General features: G+C 42.6%; 1 protein-coding gene across 2 annotated transcripts in view; it reads left to right on the top strand.

Annotated features, from left to right (window-relative positions):
- Positions 1–1,082: 1,082 nt before the first annotated feature.
- The window catches only part of LOC147030281 (homeobox protein Hox-D3-like), an 80,632-nt gene continuing 62,790 nt past the window's right edge, over positions 1,083–18,924 (top strand). Inside the window, exon 1 of one of the 2 annotated variants that reach the window (XM_085874175.1) lies at positions 1,083–1,100. The gene's annotated coding sequence lies outside the window, so the exon portion shown is untranslated. Of the gene's footprint in view, positions 1,101–2,536; positions 2,555–18,924 lie in introns of those variants that run through there. The other variant, XM_085874176.1, reaches the window with a different exon arrangement.

Here is an 18,924-nt window from a genome sequence, read left to right on the forward strand (position 1 = left end):
TCAAGGGGTGGGATATATTAGACAGCAAGTGAACAGTCAGTTCTTGAAGTTGATGTGTTGGATGCAGGAGAAATGAGCAGGAGTAAAGACCTGAGCGACTTTGACAAGGGCCAAATTGTTATGGCCAGACGACTGAGTCAGAGCATCTCTGAAACAGCAAGGCTTGTGGGGTGCTCCCGGTCAGCAGTGGTGAGTACCTAGACAGTGGTCCAAGGAGGGACAAACCACAAACCGGCGACAGGGTGTTGGGCGCTCAAGGCTCATCGATTCGCGAGGGCAACGAAGGCTATCCCATCTGATCCCAATCGACAGAATGTCTACTGTGGCAAAAGTCACAGAAAATTTTAATGGTGGTCATGGAAGGAATGTATCACAATCCACAGTGCATCGCACCCTGCTGCGTATGGGGCTGCAAAGTCACAGAATGGTCAGAGTGCCCATGATGACCTATGTCCACCATCGAAAGCGCCGAGAATGGGCACGCGAGTGTCGGAGCCGGACCTTGGAGCAGTGGAAGAAGGTCGCCTGGTCCGATGATCCCGTTTTCTTTTAGATCATGTGGATGGCCGTGTACGTGTGTGCTGTTTACCTGGAGAAGTGATGGCACCAGGATGCACTGTGGGAAGACAAGCCGGTGGAGGGAGTGTGATGCTTTGGGCAATGTTCTGCTGGGAAACCCTGGATACGGCCATCATGTTGACGCCAATTTGACACGCGTCACCGACCTAAACATCGTTGCAGACCAGGTACACCCCTTCATGGCAATGGTATTCCCTGATGACAGTGGCCTCTTTCAGCAGAAAAATGCACTCTGCCACACTGCACACGTTGTTCGGGAATAGTTTGAGGAACATGATGAAGTGTTCAGGGTGTTTCCCTGGTCTCCATATCTCAATCTGATTGAGCATCTGTTGGATGTGCTGGACCGACAAGTCCGATCCACGGTGGCTCCACCTCGCAACTTACAGGACTTGATGGATCTGCTGCTCATGTTTGGTGCCAGATACCACAGGACACCTTCAGGGGTCTTGTGGAGTCCATGCCTCTGCGGGTCGGCGCTGTTTTGGCGGCACACGGAGGACCAACAGCATATTATGCAGGTGGTCACAATGTTTTGGCTCATCAGTGTATACATATATATATATATATATATATATATATATATATAAAAAAATAAATATATATAAATATGTTGAACATATATATATATACATACATATATATATACACATACATATATATATATATATATATATATATATATATATATATATATATATATACATATACGGTCCGTCTAAAAAGTAACGGGACTGAGCATGCTGTGTGCTCCACTTACAAAACTTGAATGAACAGGTTGCGTCATAGTCTTTTGCAATATATATATATATATATATATATATATATATATATATATATATATATATATATATATATATATATATATATATATATATATATATTGGTGATGGTTGACTGCACTCATTGTGTGACTTTTTTTTACAGATCGTGCTTTACACGTTGTCCTGTCTGAGTCATCGCGTGACGAGTCGTGAGCAGAGATCCAATCTTAAGTTTCTTGCCAAGCTTGGCAAAACACCTTCCGAAGCCTTCGTAATGCTGCAGCAAGTCTACGGGGAAGAAACGATGTCACATACACGTACATTTGAATGGCACAAGAGGTTCAAAAAGGGATGGGAGGATGTTGAAGACGATCCATGGTCTGGAAGACCTTCAACGAGCAGAACCGCGGACAACATCGAGCGTGTGAAGCAGATGGTGTGCACAAATCATCGACTCACAGTGCGGATGATTGCTGAGAAACTTTCCATCAACAAGGACACTGTCTGGAGCATCATCACTGAAAATCTCGAAATGCGCAAGGTGTGGGCAAAGATGGTCACCAAGCTATTGTCCGAGGACCAGAAAATACAAAGAGCCACTGTCTGTCAAGACATTATCAAACACCTCGAGGACGATCCAGACACGCTTGGGAGAGTCATTACTGGCGATGAATCGTGGATATTCGAATAGGATCCCGAGAACAAATGGCAGAGTCATCAGTGGAAAAGTCTGGCATCACCAAGACCAAAGAAAGCAAAGATATCGAAGTCGAAGGTCAAGGTGATGCTCATCATGTTTTTTGACATCAAGGGCATCGTCCACTTTGAGTTTCTACCACAGGATCAAACAGTGATTCAATACGTGTACAGGGAGATCCTACGCGCCTCATGAGATCAGTCTGGGACAAGAGGAGGGAACTGTGGGAGAACAACGCCTGGGTGCTCCACCATGACAACACCCCTGCTCACAGTGCCCTGAGCATCCGACAGTTTCTGGCAGAGAGGAACGTGCCAACTCTGGAGCAACCCCTGTATTCGCCAGACTTGGCCCCTTGTGATTTTCTCCTATTCCCCAAGCTCAAGGGGTTGATCAAGGGGACCCGATTTCCTCACGTGGAGGCAATCAAAAGGGCCGTGACGATGGAGCTCCGGAGGATTCTAGAAGAAGCCTTCTGGCGTTGTCTCGAAACGTGGAAGAAGAGAATGGACAAGTGTGTGAGACTGGAGGGAAACTATTCTGAAGGGGACAAGCTGTGATTTCAATATATTTTTTGGAATAAAATTTCTGTGAAGACAGTCCCGTTACTTTTTCAACAGACTTCGTATATAATGATTTAAATATAATATGTTTATAATACATATATGAATATATAAATATACCATATATGTAATATATCACATATATAAATAAAATATATATTTTTTTAATATAATATAATATGTATTCTATATTTATACCAGCAGGGATACCCGTGCTCCGCACAGGAATCCCGTGGATGACGGCGGGTCTGAAGGAGTATATGTCACAGTAAATTGTAAAATTGTCGAGGCTGCCACCATTATTATTTTTTTTCATCACCATTATAATATTATATTTTCCCCGCCATGTTATATATGCAGAAGACTCGAGTTCAAAAATGTTAAGATTTATTGCTGCATCAGATAAAAAACCATAATGCCTCAATGTGAGGCTGGTTGCATGTCATCATTTGCGACTTAATTAATTCTCATTCTCTGGCAAATTCCGTTGGTCCCATGTCAATCAGCTGAACTTGAAAAATTAACATTACACAATCAGGTGATGGCGTCATAATTCGGAAACCGGGAAGTCGGAAGTCATTATCTTCAATTGACTGTAGCATTATTTTTTTCATTCTATTGCAAATTCCGTTGGTCCCATGTCAATTGTCTGAACTTGAAAAATTAACGTTTCGCAATCAGGTGATGACGTCATAATTCGGAAACCGGGAAGTCGGAACTCATTGTCTTCAATTGACTGTAGCATTATTTTTCATTCTATTGCAAATGGCGTTGGCCCCATGTCAATCGGCTGAACTTGAAAAATTAACGTTACGAAATCAGGTGATGACGTCATAATTCGGAAACCGGAAGTCGGAAGTACAATTCTCTTACAATCGGGACACTCCCGGGTACATGTTCTGTCAGCATGTGAAGTTTGGTGAGGATCAGTCCAGTACTTTTCGCGTGCATAGGTCACAGAGAAACACACACAGACAAACACACTTTCAACTATATATATATATATATATATATATATATATATATATATATATATATATATATATATATATATAAATATATATAAAAATATATATATAAAAAAAAAAATATATATATATATATATTACATACATATGTTCTATATATTACTAAAACTCTCATCTTGCATGTATGTATGTATGTATGTATGTATGTATGTATGTATGTATGTATGTTCCCGAAATACAGCCGAAACGGTACACGATAGCGCAAAAATTTTATGGCCACCTTACTCACCATTCACCCGCGGTGTGTTTTATCGTTTCATTCAAATCAGGCAACGGGAAAATTATTTAATAAATTAAGTCCCGCTTCAGTCAAGTCTTCTTCAGGAGAATATGATCAATGCAAACAACCTCAGTGGTATAGTTCGCTGGAGCTGCCTTTGTTTTTTTTTCTTGAAATTATTTATTTATAAATCTCAAACATTTAGTGTAGACAAAGAACGATTTATTTTTAAGCATAAAATAAACCGCCATTTTGATTTCATACTTCCGTGTTCATTAATAAATAAAATTGTGTTTAGAAGATTACACAATAATTTCTTCGACTTTTCTCTTTTGCTTTTTTCACATTGACGCAAAATATAGTTTCGTTCAAATGGTGCAACAAAAAAAATTATTAAAAAAATCAATTGCCCGATTCAGTCAAGTACTCTTCGGGATTATTTGATCAATGCAAACAACCTCAGCGGTATATATACTTTTATTTATTTATTTTTGAAATGATTTTTTATCAACCGCTGTCACAACGCGAACCCAACGGGTTCTCGGGTCATCTAGTATATAATATATTTGTTATAAAATATAATATATATTTATAATATATAAAGATATATATATATATTATATAATAATATATATTATAAGATATAATATATACAGTATATATACAGTATATTATCATATGTATATATATTTAAAGCTCAATTCAACCACTGATTCATTGACAAAATGACTGACTAACATTGATATTAAACATTGGCACCTTCTGGGTGAGAAAAAAAGTTGAACTTATGCGTGCCAATGGACATCGAAGTTGATACACCAGTAAAAATCACAGACCCATCGGAAAACATTCGCAAATGAAAATAAATGCATCAAAAAATAAGTGAAAAAAATGCAGGTGAGTGACCCATTACATTGGGGAAGCACGGTAATTTTGCATGCTGATGGACATTGAAGCCGATACAACAGGGGAAGAAAAAAAAATCACTGAACTGTCGGAAAACATCTGTAAATTAAAATATAAATGAATGAAAAAAAACAAAATGCAAGTGAACGACCGGAGACAATGGGAAAGCACAGTTCATTATTGCTCACAACGTGTAAGCATACCCCGCTAATATTATATGACATTATATTACAACTAGAAGGGTCATGTACTTCCTGGGTTCGAGGCATAGTTAATAGTCATACACGACCCAGGAACTAGTTTCTGCAAATAAATAGTTGAATATTAGGACAAATCACTGAGTAAAACTTGCTTTATACAGATGAAATGAATAAATTTAAGGTGTCTACTTCTGTCATGTCTCTGTGTTTATATAATACATAAGTATATATATATATATATATATATATATATATATATATATATATATATATATATATATATATATATATATATATATATATATATATATATTTTATATACTGTACGAGGTCCATCAAAAAAGTAACAGGACTGAGCCTGCTGTGTTCTCCACTTACACAACCTGAATGAACAGGTTGCGTCACAGTCTTTCGCAACATTCCAGCAATATATATGATTGGTGATGGCTGACTGCGCTCATTGTGTGATTTTTTTTTACAGGTCGTGCTTTACATGTTGTCCAGTCTGAGTCGTCGCGCTACGAGTCATGAGCAGAGAGCCAATCTGAAGTTTCTTGCCAAGCTTGGCAAAACACCTTCCGAATCCTTCGCAATGCTGCAGCAAGTCTACGGGGAAGAAAGGATGTCACGTACATGTGCATTTGAATGGCACAAGAGGATAAAAGAGGGAAGGGAGGAGGTTGGAGATGATACACAGTCTGGAAGACCTTCAACGAGCAGAACAGCGGACAACATGGAGCGTGTGAAGCAGATGGTGCGCGCAGATCGTCGACTCATGGTGCGGATGATTACTGAAGAATTACAGTTTCTGTTGGAGAGGAACGTGCCAACTCTGGAGCAACCCCTGTATTCACCAGACTTGGCCCCTTGTGATTTTTTTTCTTATTCCCCAAGCTCAAGGGGGTGATCACGGGTGCATCGAAGCACAGACATCGAAGCACCCTGTAAGCTGTGCTTCAACTCATCACTGAGTTTGTGACAACTGAGTGAAAGGCGACCTCAAGTCCAGTTGCTGGTGAACGACTCAGACAAGACAATGTATAAAGCATTACCTGTAAAAAAAAAAAAAAAAAAAAAAAAAAAAAATCACACAATGAGCGCAGTCAACAATCACCAATCATATATATTGCTGGAATGTTGCGAAGGACTGTGACGCAACCCATTCATTCAAGTTGTGTAATTGGAGAACACAGCAGGCTCAGTCCCGTTACTTTTTAGACGGATATCGTACATATATATATATATATATATATATATATATATATATATATATATATATATATATATATATATATATATATATATATATATATATATATACACACACATACATGTTGAACACCACCGCTTCTCCTCCCTCCCCCCCACTCATCTCGGCAGTTCACCAGTCCCCCATCCCCCGGGCCCCCACACCTCACCCCACTGGCCCTCCAACTGATACTCACATCCACTGCTGTGAAATCCACTACTGTTTGTTTGTTTGTGAACAATCCACTGTTTGTTTGTTTGTGAACAGTATTACAGAAAAACTCCGACGGATTTCGACTAAACTTGGTGGGGGGATTAGGTATGGTCCAAGGATCATGCCATTAGATTTTGGACGTGGTCCAAAATCCAATATGGCCGCTATAGCGGCCATTTTGAAAAAATATTTGAATTTTTTTTTTTGCATTTCTACATGTTTAAAGTGATTTCCACCCCCCCCACCCCAAAAAAAAATTTGTTAAAGAAAAAAAAATTTTTCAACTTTTTTCAACAAAATTTCGATTTTTTTTTTTTTTGCATTTCTACATGTTATAAGTGATTTCCAACAAAAAACATGCCAAAATTATAATTGCGGTTGATTTTGGAACTTCAGGTGGATATACCCACGTAAAATCAATTTGTCTCAAGGAATATAGTTATGACGAATGAATTGAGTATGTAAAAGTTAAAAGTAAAAGGCAAAGTTGCTAACTATAACTCTGTGAGCAATGTTGACGTCAAATTTAATGAATAGGATATCAGGTTCACTTGAGTGACGTTGCAGTATTGGCGGCGGAGGTTTTGCACTCTACCGAGTGCTCCCCCTCTAGTTCTATTCTGAAATACTCAGAATCACTACAGTTCAACACAGGTGGAGGCCAATTATCTTGTTGTGTGATTTTGATGGCAGTTTGTGACACGAGTTAATTTACAATTGCAATTACAAGGGGAGTGGAGACTTATCCAACGAAGACATTTTAGTTCTGTACTTTTCATTAATATTTTTGAAATTTGTAGAATTTGTTTTTCACTTGGAAGTTATCAGTTATAATGTATAAATAAAGGTGGAAAAAGTCTGATTTAATTCCACGCTATTCGGCAATAAAAGATGAAAATTTTGAAAGGGGATATCGACTTTCTATAGGGTGTGTGTGTGTGTGTGTGTGTGTGTGTGTGTGTGTGTGTGTGTGTGTGTGTGTGTGTGTGTGTGTGTGTGTGTGTGTGTGTGTGTGTGTGTGTGTGTGTGTGTGTGTGTGTGTGTGTGTGTGTGTATACACACACATACATATATATACATATATATATATATATATATATATACATATACATACATATACATACATATACATACATATACATACATATACATACATATACATACATATACATATGTATATGATGTTATCTAATAAATAAATGTAATTTTCTGTTTGTCTGTGTGTAACATCAATCAGATCAAAACTACTGGGTTAATTGCCACCAAACTTGGCACATGAATTAAGTTCGACCTCCCGGTGAACAAAGACGACTTGGTTTGTTTTTTTATGACCCATTAATAACAATGATATCGCTGAATTAAATTCTCAATTATATTGTGGCCTTGATGTCTCTGGCTGTCATTGGTCGAGAGTTGCATATTACATCACACCTTACACCATTACGTCCTGTCGAACCCTTATCCCAGCTTCCTGAAAGTGTATTGTTGTGAATCCCTGAATATAATCTATGCTATATAATTCACTCGTTTGATACATAACGACCCCAAACTTAACTTAGGCCTTGGTCACATTTGCCACGGCGGCCGTGGGGTCTCCAAAATCTGCGGCCACTCGCAATTGTACGGCGGCCGCAGTATTTCCACGGTCACACAATGAAGCAGTCACATATGTTTTTATTTTTCGGGGAGCCGCACGGCGTATTTAGAAATCGTGGAGATCGAAAACGTGGGGGTGCCGTACGGTCTTTGATTTGATGTCACACGGTGACCTTAGGGCGTCGCTGCAGCGGCCATAGAATTTTCAAGGCAGACGCAAGGTGCCGCAAGGCGACCGCAAAGGGACCCAAAGGCGAATGTGCGGCCAGACGGACGGTAAAGAGTGGGTATATATATATATATATATATATATATATACATATATATACATATACATATATATACATATATATATATATATATATACATATATATATATATATATATATATATATATATATATATATATATATATATATATATATATATAACTGAATATACTATAACTATAATATACCGTGGTGCCCCCAGAATTCGAATGCCCCATTGTTTGAACAAATTGGAATCCGAATAATTTTTGAGAAAATTTCACCCTAAAAACCTAATACATTAAAAAAAAACCAAACACAACATGGCGTTCATGTTTGTTCACATGTCTCCCCCACCTATTCGAGCCGCATCTTCGTGCTTTGTTCATTCAGTTCGTCGATGGAAGTCCTCGTGAAAGCATCTCTCGTGTGTCGATCGATACCAAGGCCTCAGTCACATTTGCTCCACGGCGGGGATACGGCGGCCGTACGCCCTCTGGATTGACAGAAACGTGCGGCGGCTGCGGAGAAACCAAGGTGGCCTCAGGGTGGCCTGACGCCGTATGGCTATATTTTACAGGCCGTAAGGTCGCCGTGGAGTTATAACTTTTTTCATTTCTACGTTCGCCGTAGAAATTCGACAAGCCGAAACAAAAGAACTGGTAAAAAAAAAAAAAAATTAACCCGCTTGTTACCGTCCGTCTGGCCGCACGTTTGGCTAAGGCCCCCCCTGCGGTTGCTTTGCGGGCACCTTGCGCCTTCCTTGAAAATTCGATGGCCGCTGCAGGAACGCCCTAAGGTCACCGTGCGACATCAAATCAAAGACCGTACAGAACCCCCACGTTTTCGGTCTCCACAATTTATAAATACCCCGTGCGTCTACCCGAAAAATAAAAACGTGACTGCTACATTGTGTGACCGTGGAAATACTGCGGCCGCTTTATAATTGCTAGTGCCCGTACATTGTAGACCCTCCGGCCGCCGAGCCAAATGTGACTTAGGCCTTACCTCGTGTTTTCACCTTCATTTGTGATGTTTGTTTTTTAATTAATCACAAAAAAGCAATCCGATCACGTGGTGTGACGGACTGTCGGGCAAGGATTGGATTTCACAGCAAAACCAGTTCTAATTTGGAATATCCATGATAACTTCAGCCCGATGCGTTTGATGAAAGTGATTGTGGTTCTGCGGGCATCATGTTTGATGAGCTGCCCTGGGGGCAGCGCTCTCGCAGAGTGCGCGAGCGATCGGAACCCAGGCCGGAGCTCGAGCCTGTGTGGACCTTTGGATGTGGTGATTGTATCAGTTTACATACAATGCACCGCCACCGAAGGTCATTTACTCATCTTATTTTACCTTAAACATGGGGAATTTCAGTTTAAAGTGTCTTGAAAGTGGGTTTTCTTTGGGTCCACGAACAGATTAATTCACTCCATTATTTCTTATTGGGAAAACATTTTTGGAATCCGAACTTTTTGCAATCCGAACAGCCTCTTGGAACGAATTAAATTGGGATTCTGGGGGCACCACTGTATAGGCAAACACCTATACTCCGATCTTTCGCGGTAGCACACGGTGGACGCACGATCGACGCAGACTGCCATGGAGGCCGTACGTAGGTGCACGGCGGGCGTAAGGGAACCGTGCGTCGACCCTGCGTTGCCCGCAGGTAGTCACACAGACCGCAAGGCCACCGTACGGCGACCGTGGAAATAGTGTGGCTGCCATAATTTTTTGGGGGTTGGGAAAATTCATTTTTCATTGAGAAGAGCTTCTGGCAGCCGCACAAATAACGCAAGCCCACCGTACGCCCTACGTACGGTCGACGTGGAACACATCTACGTCATAGCTTGGCTTGTCGAATTGCGACGGCGAACGTAGAAATGAAAAAAAGTTATAACTCTGCGCTACAGTTCCACGGCACCCCTACGGCCTGTAAAATATAGCCAAACGGTGTAGGGCCTCCCTGAGGCCACCTCAGTTTCTCTGCGGCCGCCGCACGTTTGTCAATTCAGAGGGTGTACGGCCGCCGTATCCTTGCCGTAGAGAAAACGTGACCTCGGCCTTACTGAAAGTAAATATGTGGGAACGTTTCAATGAGTGGGTAGACCGGTAGAGAAAATACGAGGAAAGTACTGTGCAGCAAGTGAAACTGTACAACATGGTTATTACCCTGGGCAAAGGAGAGGGTGTTGCATTTGGGTATGTTTATTTGTCTGTCTGTTTGTCTGCACAGAACTTTCGTATTTTTCTCTGCAACCGCTTGTCGGGTTGAGAAGAAATTTCCACCATTGGTGCGACTACTCATGTAGAATGTTTTAATTATAATTATGTCATAGTTCACGTGGTGTGGCAGCCATATTGGAAAAATGGAAAAACTTTGAACCTCCATCTCTGAAATCGCACCAAGGAAAATATTGAAACTTGGCCCGTGGCAAGTACTCCTCATGTGGAATGAGTGTGTGTTTTATGACGTCACAGGTTCCTTCGTTATGACGTCATCATTGCAAATGTAGAATTCTACATCCGATCAGTCAGAAAATTTTTCAGGGTCATCAAGGGATAAAATGGGACACAAAAAGTTATTTGATTACATCATCGGTCACATGATTCGGCAGCCAATTGTTTTTTTTTGAAAAAAAACTTTCAAAAATCTCTGAAATGTCTGAACAGATCGAGGAAACACTTAATACATACGACCGCCTATCCAAGAGGAACAAAAGATTCACAAATAAGACGTCATCGGTCACATAGTTTGGCAGCCATATTGGATTTACCCTAAAACATATAAAATTCTTCTCCCAAACAGCAAGACAGATCGAAGGCAAAAACTTCACATAAATGTTCCCCAAGGCATGCATGTACAAGGTTTTTGAGGAATAATTGATAAATCACAAAGTTTGGCAGCCATATTTCATTTAAGAAAAATATTAAATAATGTTCTCTCTGGAACTCCTCAATCAATTGAAATAAAACTTCACAATTGTGATTCAGTAGTGAGGGGAAATACAAGTTTTAAATTTCAACTTGATTGGAAGCATGGTCTGGCAGGCAGAATTATTTGTTGTAATGGGTTCTATTTTTGATAAGGCTCACTTGGCTGTGCACAGATGGGTTTGAGGATGGAGGAGTAACAGTTGAAATGTGAATCCTTACCAGGTTCCTCCTGTTGACTTCATCTTTGCTTTTTGCTTGTTTGGGTTCCTTCTGATTACTCCAATGCAGGACTGTACCTATTTTGTCTTCCATTTGATTTGAATTGAATTTATTATAATCCAATTCTGAATTCAATTGCAAAATAGTAACAATAATAATAAAACGTCATGGGTCAGGGTCAGGTGTCTCATCAAAGTGGGATATCTTTGTCCACGGTCATCACTGCCAGCAGTTGTAAGGTTGCAGGTCTACTTAATTACGTTACACACCAGTACATAAACACCACAACAAACAAGTACTGGCAAGGGTCTGCAATCTCTGTTTGCTCTTTTTCTTAACGTTTGAATGTGTTCATAGTGAAATTGCTCAAGGTTATGATGCAGACATTATATAAAGGGGAGTACAGTAAGAATGGGTGGGCTGACCAAAAGTTCAGGTTAGTTATGTTCATTTGATGTTGTGTTCTTTTCAAGGGTTTCCTTTATGCATTGAGCAATCATATCGGCAATGAATTTTGACTGTAAACTGCCGGGATGTTTGTGTTCGGAGGAAAGGCTCTATGTCTGGAGTTTCAGCCCTGTTTGCGACCCTCTCGGCCCAGCTACTACCCCAACCCCACACCAGTGCTTCTCCTCCCCCTCCTCCACCTCGGCGGTTCTCCAGCCCCCATCCCCCGGCCCACCTGCCTCTCCCAGGCACTCCAGTTCTGCTACCACCCGGCCCACAAACTCTCCCAACCTCAGCCCACCGGCCCTCCAACTCTCCTACTCCCACCCCCCCTCAATTTTTCTCCCGAGCAATGCCGGGTACCCCTGCTAGTGTCTGTGTATATATATATATATATATATATATATATATATATATATATATATATATATATATATATATATATATATATATATATATATATATATATATATATATATATATATATATATATATATATATATATATACACATTTCATCCAACCTTACAACATGCACCCAACAGCAAAACACATTCAAAACCACACACACACACACACACACACACACACACACACACACACACACACACACACACACACACACACACACACACACACACACACACACACACACACACACACACACACACACACTGCTCAAATCAACAACCACACACACACACACACACACACACACACACACACACACACACACACACACACACACACATCTCTCCTTCTCTCTTCCACATTCAGTCACTACCCCTTTTGGGGCTGAAAGAACCACCACCGAATCAACCTCAATCTTCACCATTTGACCTGCCTCCATAAATGTCCTCCAGATCCAAAGTGAGCCTTCAAAGGCAACCTTGGCCAATTTCTCACACATTCTCCTTCTTCCCATTGCACAAACTCCGAGTTGAGCAAGAAATGCATGAAAGGAATTGCCAATATACCCTCTAAACCACACTTCAAATGGCTGAGAATAAACTCGCCAAACCTTCTAACGACATTCCGTTTACAGCTTAACACACTTTCCTCTCTTCCTCTTGTGCACCCCCCTCCGTATTCTCTTCCCAAGGAACTGACCATTCCATAAAGCTGAAATGCCTTGTTGTACCTGACCAGATGATAAATGTCAGGCCGCAACCTTGTCAAGCAGATCTCCTCCAGGAATACCATGTGTGGCTTTAGGTCTGCCACCACCAGCCAATCACATGCATTTGGCAGACCTCTTGCCTTCCACCTCCTCCTCTTCCTTCCACCTGGCCCTCTTTCATAAACAACACCTCTCTCCCATGGGCCTCCTCATCCTTCTCCACTCCCCTCTTTCTCAATCTCATCACCTATTGTTGCGCCATCTCCACTACCACCACCAGCACTTGATCATGCCGCCATCTATATCTTCTTGCTGTCAATGATACTGAGCCTGAACTCAGTTCAGGTTCTCCAATCTCCACACCAAGAGCAACTCTGCTCCTGCAACAACCCTGACACCCTCAAGTTTGCTGGCAATGGAAGCATATCATATGTTGCCCATAACAGGAAATTCAACAGTATTGGTTTGATTCTCAAAATCTTTCCCCACTTCAACATCGTCACCTGCACACCCTCCCACCGAGTTCAAACACCTTGCTGTGCCTGTCTGCCTGCCTTAACATATCTCCTCTCTTCTTCCTTCCTTCTCACCTCCCTCTCCACCATCTTCCTCCTTTCTTTCACACATCCCTTACCTAATAGATCATGCTTCATCCAACCCAAACCATACTTCCCATGCTGAACCATTCCCATGACCTCCTCCTGTTGGAACCGCTCCTCCATTTCATGAACCTCTGCTCTTGCATTCGACTTCTGAATTCCCTTCTCTGCGAGAGCATTCTTCACCACTGGATCACTTGAATCCCACACAATCATAACTCGCACACCTTCACCACCTTATAATCCTTGGTTGTAGATGTTAAGGGAACCCAGAGTTGTCCACACTGACCACACACACACACACACACACACACACACACACACACACACACACACACACACACACACACACACACACACACTTAAAGGCCATTTTCCCCGCTAAAGGGGGGGTTAGCCTTGCGGGCACCATGACAATCTTCTCCACTTTACCCTGTTTTCTGCATCTCCCCTTCTTAATCCCCTTGCCCACATTTCCTCTTCCACCACATTTAGCCAAGTTTTTCTCGGTCTTCCCCGTCCTCTACTTCCGACTACACTCATTTCCAACACTCCTCTCACCCAGTCACTTTCATCCTTCCTCAACACATGACCCAACCATCTCAACCTGTTTCTCTTCACAACCTCCATCACAGACTATTCCCATCATCTTCTGCAAGTCATCATTTGTCTTCCTCTCTCTCAACGATACTCCACACATCCACCGAACCATTCGCATTTCCACCCTTTCCAGCCTTTGTTGCTGCTCCATGTTCAGTACCCATGTCTCACTCCCATAAATCATCGTACTCCTCACACATGAAGCATACACCTTTCCCTTCAGCTTAAACGACACTCCCCTCTTCGTCAGCACGCCACTCAGTTCCCGAAACTTCTTCCATGCACATCTCACTCTAGCAACCGTCGAAGAGTCTGATCCACCTTCTCCATTCAGCATGTCTCCGAGATAGCAAAATGTTTTCACCCCTTCCAGCTTCACACCATCTCCAAGATCCAACTCAACAATTCCTTCATCTGCTGCTCCCTCGATGCACACCTTACACTTGAATGTAGCTGCCACACTGGTTAATGACCCTCTCACCCCACTACATTTTCGATGAACCCATTCAGCACACATTGTACACTGAATGGAGTTCACTCCAACACCCTTCCTGCACACAGCACATGGCCATTTCCCAGTCCTTTCCACCTCACCACATGCTTTACCACTTGCCATCACCTTCGTCTTTCCGATATTCACCTTCAAACCTTTTGCCTCCATACATTCCTTCCACTTGTTTATCTTCTCCTTCAGTCCATCCAGACTCTCTGCAATCAACACCAGATCATCTGCATACAGCAGCTCCCACGGTAAACCCTCCTTTACCCTCCGAGCCAGCACCTCCATCACAACTACAAATGGAAGTGGACTTAGTACCGACCCCTGGTGCACTCCTAACCTCAGCTCAAACTCACCACTGTTCCCATCCTTCGTCCTTACAGCTGTGCGTGCTCTCTCGTACATGGCCATCACTACTCTGATCAACCATTCCTCCACTCCTAACTTCCTCAATGCCCATGCCATTACTTCGCGTGGGACCCTATCAAATGCTTTCTCCAGATCAACAAACCCAAAAAACAACTTCTTCCTCTTCTCCATGTACTTCTCCTGCAACTGCCTTACAATAAAAATTGCATCTGTCGTTCCTCTTCCTGGCATAAATCCAAACTGCATTTCGTCAATCTTTACCTTCTTCCTTATCCTCTTCTCCAACACCCTTTCCAATACCTTCATTCCATGCTCCAATAACTTTATTGCTCTATAGGAGCCACAGTCCAGAGGGTCACCTTTCCCCTTGTACAGAGGGACGAGGGTACTCAGTTCCCAATCTACTGGAATGCGGCCTTCTTTCACCACCAGATTACAGATCTCTGTCATTCTCTTCACACCCCAACTTCCCGCTGCCTTCAACATATCTCCCACAACTCCCGTCGGCCCTCCTGCTTTCTACTCTTCATTGCTCTTATAGCTTCCTCAACTTCCTTCTCAGTTATCTTCTCTGCTGGTCCTAAAACTGGGTTACTCTCGATGTTTCTATCCCATTCATTTTCTACATTCAACAGCCTTTCCATATATCTCTTCCATCTTCCTTTAATTCCATCTGAATCCACAACAATTTGTCCCACTTCATCCTTCAAGCAACTCACCCCTGTCACATCAAATCTCTCTCTCGCTATCTGCTTTGCAATCCTGAATACCGCTCTCTTACCCTCCTCCGAATCCAAGCATTCTCCAAACATTTTCCTATGGGCCTCCTGCGCCTTTGCAACCTCTTTCTTTGCAGCCTTCTTGGCTTCCTTATAACTTTCATGTGCAGCCTCTTCTTCCACCGTATCCTTTGCCTTTTGCCATTCCTTGAACTTCTTCCTCTTCTCTTCAATCGTCTTTCCAACTTCATCATCCCACCACCATGTTTCCGAGTGCCTTGGTGGTCCTTTTGTCCATCCACATACCTCACCAACGGCTCCCAATAGACTAGCTTTCATTGACATCCAACCACTTTCAAGCTCAACCACATCATCTTCAACCATACTCAACCTCTCTCTTAATGCTTCCTTCACTGTCGCCTCTTTCAACCTCCACACCTTCATCCTCGGTTGGTACTTCACCCGCCGAATTCTCCGCGCACCTTTCACCCTTATATCGCAGACAACCAGGTGGTGCTGCGAAACAGTCTCCTCCCCTGGGATCACCTTTGTGTCCCGGAGGTTTCCCCTATCTCGCTGACGCACCATCAGGTAGTCAATGGTTGTCGTCAACCCACCTGACGTGTATGTAATAAGCTTATTATTCGCTTTCTGGAATTGAGTGTTACAGAGCAACAAATCAGCTCCATCAGCAAACTCCAAGATCCTTTCACCTTCTCCATTTCTCACACCATATCCATAACCCCCATGGACTCCCTCAAAACCGTCTGGACTCCTTCCCACATGTCCATTCAAGTCTCCTCCAACCACAACAACTTCCTCATCTTTCACATTTTCCATCAACTTCTCCATCGCACACCAGAACATGTTCTTCTCTTCATCGCTTCGACCGACCTGCGGGGCATATCCCGAGATGACGTTCACCAAGAGATTTCTGATCACGATTCTCACCATCATCAACCTTTCACTCACTCTAGTCACACTCACTACACTGTCTACAAACTCCTCAGAAAACATGACACCAACACCATGCACGCCTTCTGGGCACCCTTGCCACATAAACTTGTACTTCTGCCCCTGCCTTCCCTTCACCATTCTCACACCACTTCCCTTCCACCGTGTCTCCTGCACACAACATATGTCCACTCTTCTTCTGACCAATGTTTCAACCACTTCTCCAGATCTCCCTGTCATTGTCCCTACATTCCATGTACCAAACCTCAGAAACCGATCTCCACGTGGGGCATCAGACGATTGGTCATCATAAATGGAAAAATTTCCTCCCTTGCTTCGATCGGGTTCCCCACCTTGAGTTTTAACGAGAGGGGGTGAGGACCCCCACGGGGTACTTCGGGCTGTACCTTGCCCCTCAGTTGTACTCATCATGGTTTCCTTTTGAGGTGATGTTTTTATGGCCGGATGCCCTTCCTGACGCCAACCCTTTTAGTCGCCTTTTACGACACGCAGGGATACGGTGTACCTATTCTGACCGGGGTACACACCGGGATCCACACTGACCATAAAAAGCAATATTTGGCAAACAGTGTGGCACTCCCAACCACCTCCTCACAAACCCACTCACCTAAACCTCCATCATCTCTACATGCTCAGTTGCAATATATCGTAAATCATCAATGGCCACAATACTCGTGGTATTAATCCAAACTTCAAGCACCCTATCGTCAACTTTCCTGGCAAACCACATCCAACAATTCTCCTCAAACCTCTCAGAAGCTTGTTCCTTACCTCCTCCACCATTCCCACATCATTCAACTCCACCATGTAACCACAATCATCCCAAGCTCTTAACAGAGGCTTCCTCCAATGATGGGACCACTACCCTCCCAGCTCAAACCTGTGAATGTGATCCACCACCCCTCATCTCACCACAACACTCAACTTTCTTGTCTTAAAGGCCATCCTTGCCAACAGCATCAACCTTTCCAACCACTCCAGTACCTCTACTGCTCCATCAGCTGACTGTTCGACAACTATCAGGTCATCCATAAATGCAAACATTGCTGGCAAGCTCTAACCAGAGGCTAGTTCCATTTATTTACCATGTCCACTCACAGCATGTATCAGCAACTCCTAAACCTGCACAAACAAAATTGGGGAGATGGCACATCCCATTGGGATCCCCACTTCCAACTTCTGCCACTCTGTTATGTAGGACTGTCACAAACCGCATCCAAAATTGATCAAAATATGCCATCAGAAAATCCCGAAATATTCGTGGTACCCAAACTAAATACATGGCATATCTGATCAAGGCATGTGGCACTGACCCATATGCATCCTCCAAGTCCAGCCATACAACTGCAACATCCTTCCTTTGTCTGTTTCTTGTAATACCTGCCAGACAAATGCTGAGTATTCAATACATCCGAGTGAACCTGGTATTCCTGCCTTTTGTACAGAGCCATCGACAAAACCATTCTCTCTGATTAAGCCTGAGAGACATGCAACAAAGACACTCATCAATATCTTTGCATCTACATCGAGCAATGATCGTGGTCTCAACTGCTCAAGTGTCACCGCATCCTCCTGCTTCGGAATATAAAGTCCTTCTGCCCTACATCATTGACTGGGCACTGCTCCTTGCCTCCACACCACCTTCAGAGCCTTCCACAGATACTGCTTGATGCCTCCAGAACTCAACACCGAATATGGAACTCACCTTTGTCCATGAACCAATGCCGCCTCTGCCTTCTTCAAAATTGCCGCAAATCAGACATTTTCAGCTCCAACAAATCAAATGAAACCCCTGACTGTTAGTCTCACTAAGCTTTCCAGATCCCCAACCACTTCACCCCTCCTTGTATGAAACACGCAAGTGACCTTCCAACTCTTCCTTCATTAAATATATTATATATATATATATATATATATATATATATATATATATATATATATATATATATTCTTATGGTCACAGGTACTGAGTTGATTATGAGGGGTTAATCCTCGTTTCTCCTTGGAAGAACTGGACCTGGGGCCACCACTCACTATTAACTTTGTGGTTCGGTGGGTTGCCTAACAACCACGAATGCCTTCCTGACCAGGGAACGTCACGTGGCTTCCTGACCAGGGAACGTGCCCTCGGTGATGCACCAATCTTATCTTGATTAGATCTTAATTAGGGCGGCCAAG

Source organism: Eptatretus burgeri, chromosome 3, assembly GCF_056783735.1.
Source record: "Eptatretus burgeri isolate ZD-2024b chromosome 3, Ebu_testis_v1, whole genome shotgun sequence".
Lineage (NCBI taxonomy): Eukaryota > Metazoa > Chordata > Myxini > Myxiniformes > Myxinidae > Eptatretus > Eptatretus burgeri.